Here is a 5,294-nt window from a genome sequence, read left to right as displayed (position 1 = left end):
GTTTGCTCACTAGCTTTGTAAAGTTCAGGAAACACTAGTTTTCTCGAAGCTTCTCGCTCGTATTTTTCGTCAAAAGGTGTTATTCTATAATGTTTGTTCATCGGGTTTCCTGCTAAACCGGGCAAACATTCAAAGATCTGTCCTACATTCATTCGTGAAGGTACCCCTAATGGATTCAATACCATATCAACTGGTATTCCATTTTGCAAATAGGGCATATCTTGTCTGGGCAAAACTATTGAAATAATACCTTTATTACCATGCCTTCCAGATACTTTATCACCCACTTGTATCTTACGTTTTTGGATATATATACGTGTACTGTTTCCGCATTATCACCGGAATCATCTACTCTATTGATCCATCTCACGTCGATAACTCGACCCCTTCCACCTATAGGTGCTCTGAGACAATTTTCTCTCGCAGTGGATACCTCAATACCAAATATGGTTTGTAATAATCTTCCTTCTGGGGTACATAATGATTCTTCTATTGTTTGAGGCGTTAATTTACCTACCAAAACATCACCTGTTTCTATCCAAGATCCTAGCATTACAAGACCATTTTCGTCCAAATGACGAAGTGAATGAGCATCTAAATGAGGTATTTCTCTAGTGATTCTTTCAGGACCCTGGCTCGTCATACAGATTTCAATCCTGTATCTTACGATATGGAAAGAGGTATAAATATCTTCATATACCAGACGTTCACTAATGAGTATTGCGTCTTCGAAATTGTATCCTTCCCATGGCATATAAGCTACTAAAACGTTTTTTCCCAAAGATAGTTCTCCGCCTACCGTAGTCGCACCATCCGCCAGAATTTGTCCCTTCTTTACACATTCCCCTTGATGAATTTGAGGTTTTTGATGCGTACAAGTATTGGTATTAGAATGTTGATATATAACCGATTCTGTTCGTACAGTGTCTCCATTAACCGATGAAGTTATATTTACAGCATCGATATACTCGATCCTTCCCTCTTGTGTAGCTATAGCTACACTTCCTGAATCTAGAGCTGCTTGACCTTCCAACCCAGTTCCGGCAATGCACTTCTCGGGTCGAAAAAGTGGAACTGCTTGACGCTGCATATTAGAACCCATTAGAGCGCGATTCGCATCATTATGTTCGAGAAAAGGAATAAGGGAAACTCCAACGGAAAAATATTGGAAAGGAAAAATACTTCTGAAATGGATTTGTTCCCATGCAATAACTATAAATTCTTGTCGGTATCGAGCTGGAGTAATTTGTTCCTCTTGAATTCCTTGATTTAACGCCAAAGAATTTCCCGTAGCTATCCGATAGTATTCATCCTCATCTTCTCCCGGTAGTAGATAAACCATATGTTCTTCTCTCGATCTCTCGGAGATCTTATAGAATGGACTTTGTAAAGAACCACAATCACCAATCTTTGCATGAATAGATAATGATGCAACAAGTCCAGCATTCATTCCTTCGGACGTATCGATTGGACAAATACGCCCATAATAACTGGGATGAATATCCCGTGTCCGAAAACTAGCAGTTCGCCCTGTTAAGCCCCCAGGACCTAAATGGCTCAATTTTCGCCCATGAGCTATTTCCGTCAATGGATTAGTTTGATCCAAAAATTGGGATAAGGGGTGTGAACCAAAAAAATCTTGAAAAGTGTTTTTTAATAGAGTTGAAGTGACCAAGTTCTGAGGAGTTGATCTGCGCTTGGTTGCTCTGTGTATAGTTCTTTTAACTGCATCTTCTAAACGACCTAGAGCTAATCTAAATCGATTTCTGAGGTGATCTATATCATCGAGTGTACCCATTCCAAATTTAACCCCGATAAGGTAATCCACAGCAGCCAATACATCTTGTGGTAATGAAAAAATCTCGTTCTCGGGTATATCAAGGTTCAGTTTTTGGTTCAGATTTCGTCGACCAATCTTTCCCAATTCACATCTTTTTCGGAAAAATTTTTCTTGCAATTCTTTACATAGAGACTCGGAAAATACCAAATCGCCACTTATACAGTAGAGTTTTTTATAAAACTCCAGAATGGCTTTTTCCCTCGACCATAGATATTCCTCCCGCTCCCACCTCTCCTTCTTCTTCAATAAAAATAAAAATCTTTCGGGATAGCGAGTATTGTCCAGAATCTCTTCGAGATTTAAACCCATAGCTGATAATAGAACTGGAATAGATATTTTTTGTTTTCTGCTTACACGAGCCCATATCCTTTCTCCCACATCGATCTCTAATTTCGATCTTCTTCCCCAATCTGAAATCAGAGTGCCAGTATATATATAATTAATTCTATTATGGTCTAATTCCGAACGGTAATAAATACCAGGACTTATTAATATTTGATTAACTACGACTTTGTAAATCCCATTTACTACAAATGTTCCATGGGAATTCATTAAAGGAATATTTCCGAGAAATACAGTTTGTTTCTGTATCTTCCTACTATTCCTCCGAATCGATCTTGCTGGTACATATAATTCAGAGTAATATGTAAGGGACTGATATACAGCATCTCTCTCTTTGATGAAAGGTTCTGCTAATTCAAATTCATTACCAAAAAGCCTGAATTCAATTTCTTTATCTATATCCTCAATTTTTGGAAAATTATGAAGTTCTTCCATCAAGCCCTGATCGATAAAACAACAAAATCCTTCAAATTGTATCTTACCAAATTCAGGGATTGTAAACGCTCCCTCATTTTCATCTAATCGCATTGGAAGTTTCCCATCTGTAGAAAAATCTATTAAATTATTCCCGATTGATCTATATGGATCAATCCGACAAAAAAGATTCGGATGTATATTCAGTCTTCACTATATCCCATGAAATTCTACCCGTATCCAGATATACTTCCAATAAAAAAAAAAAGGATAAGGAAGAGGTACTTTGATACTTTCTTCCAACCACGTGAAATGGAGCTATGAACGAATGAATCAAACCATTCTTAAATGTTAATCTCACTTAGAAAATTTCCTAATGAAAATAGTCAGATCGAAAGAAAGACGGAGAACAAATTAGATCCATTTCCTTTATGGTTGACTTTAGCATACATCTCATACTATACTTAAAGGACGGACGAATGACTTGAAAGGACAAAAGATTCGATCTGTCCATGGGATTCCCATATCTCGGCGACATAGCCAAGCGGTAAGGCAGAGGACTGCAAATCCTCCATCCCCAGTTCGAATCCGGGTGTCGCCTTGTTGAGGTAAGTAAATGGAAGGAAAAGTTTGTATTTCCATTACAGAACCTCTGGAGACATATTGGTACATATTACCAATATAGATAGTGAGTTACGTACATTTGATCCCGATTCCGTCGTGAATGTACGACCCTCGAGTTAGTTATAGTAACTTGTTGGTCAATGAACAAATGGATTTATTGATCTCTCATATCAGCTCGAACGTCAGTAACGTTCAGAATGCAAAGGTGGTCATTTCAACTTCAACTTTGCACTATGGTTAATAGTTCCCTTATCATCTCGATGATGAAATCATTATTTTTTAGAGAACATGATCCGTATGGATATAGTCGGTATAACTTGGGCTGCTTTAATGGTAGTTTTTACATTTTCCCTTTCACTCGTAGTATGGGGGAGAAGTGGGCTATAATGGTAATGCTTAAGAATCAATTATTGCGTTCCTTCCATATCATGCATGGTAATATATTCTGTTCCATAAGGATCCAGTAATATTGAATCTTCGTTCCAAATTGAAACACTCTACATGGAATTATTTCCTCTTTATCCCCGTAAGGGATGTACGTAATCCCTTATCATTATCATTTTCCTATGAAAAATCTTATTTTCTTCAACAGGTTTGAATTCATTAGTTCTTTTCTAGAATGAGTCGATAATATCATTTCTTCCACTGAAGAACGATCTCTCTTCTCTTTCTTAGTAGGAATAGAAAGAGTCCCTGTTTTATCGGATGGTTCCGAATTGAATTGATCGGATCTGATATGAATTCCGTTCTCGGAAAAATATGGGACATAAGTCTAAGTCATAGATTCCTTTGCTTTTTCATATACCATTTCAAGTGCTATATCTAACATGTGCTAGATATAGATGTTCGTACCGAAAAAAAGATGTTCAACTTTGATCCTAAAGAATCCGCAAGTACGTTCAGAATTAAGTCTGTCTGCATTGGGTCTATTTTTCCAGGAGCAGGAAGAAGGTGATGTGATCAGCTCCGCTATTTTATGGTACGAGGTCCTTCATCCTACATTTACCATATATGGATAAGTACCATTAAGATATATTTATCCATATATGGGTGTAAAAGAAGAAGTAGTACAAAAGAAAAGGTTAGATATTCTTTTCCTCCGTACTACTTCTTCTTTTCTTTTCAAAAAAAATTAAAAGCAATCCCTACCCTGTATTGTTGTAATACAATAGATCCACCCTATATTGTTGTAATATAAAAGATCTCATAACCTATTTTATACTTATGATCTGGATCATAAAGATCTATCTAGTGATCAGCAATCAATTGATTTTCATCAAAATCAATTGCTTCCACTGCTTGCACTGGCCGTTTTGACGTAAGGGATAAGTAGAAAAGCAGTAGGAACTGCAAGGAACAGTAGAACAGCAATAAATGCAAGGGTATTTACTTCCATGATCTCCTTATTTTAACTTTGTTCAAAAATAGCTCGAGATTTGATCTCATTTTGATCTCATTTTGATCTCATAGAGATGAATGAATCTTTCTTTCAAGATCCATGAAATAGATGTATGTCATTGATAGAATTGGTTCGAGTAACGGAATCTAACTAATGGATTGAATGAATTCTTCGATGGAAATAGTATAACCTAATACGATCACTTTTGATAAGACTAGTAGTAAAAACTTACGTGCATCAGAAAACGTTCCGATCAACACATGTCTGGTATAATTTCGAAAGAATAGGATTCGTACGAATAAGAACCTTATGCTCCTACATTGATCGAACATGGTCAATAGGTTCTCTCTTGTATTATTTTACGCTTTTTCGGACTTGAGAGACAAATTTATGAAAAAGAACTTGTGGAGTTTTCTTTTTGTCCCTTTTCAAACTCTCTAAACATGAAAAGGACCAAGTTCTCATTGTTGTTAAACTTGTTAAAGCATCAAATAGTGACAAACTTGTCCATCATGATAAGACCGAGTTTCACCTTCTCTAGACTTGTTAAAACATCACATAGTGATGGATTCACCCGAAGGGTAGAATTATACATCAAGCATATGTTATCCTCCTCAAGCTTGTTAAAAAATAAAGAGGTACTGGTCAGCAATGACTGGGGAAAATGGAAAAAGG

At 36.7% G+C, this 5,294-nt stretch overlaps 1 non-coding gene across 1 annotated transcript; it reads left to right on the top strand.

Annotated features, from left to right (window-relative positions):
- The first annotated feature begins 3,126 nt into the window (after nt 1-3,126).
- Nucleotides 3,127-3,197, top strand: TRNAC-GCA (transfer RNA cysteine (anticodon GCA)). Its single transcript has one exon. It is a non-coding gene; the product is annotated as a tRNA-Cys (tRNA).
- The last annotated feature ends 2,097 nt before the right edge of the window (nt 3,198-5,294 follow it).

Source organism: Pinus tabuliformis, chromosome 1_1 (assembly GCF_031772625.1).
Source record: "Pinus tabuliformis cultivar Carrire ecotype Pingquan chromosome 1_1, CPIR1, whole genome shotgun sequence".
NCBI classification, from domain to species: domain Eukaryota; kingdom Viridiplantae; phylum Streptophyta; class Pinopsida; order Pinales; family Pinaceae; genus Pinus; species Pinus tabuliformis.
The sequence above is the reverse complement of the archived record's forward strand: the minus strand, read 5'-3'. Positions and strand labels throughout refer to the sequence as shown.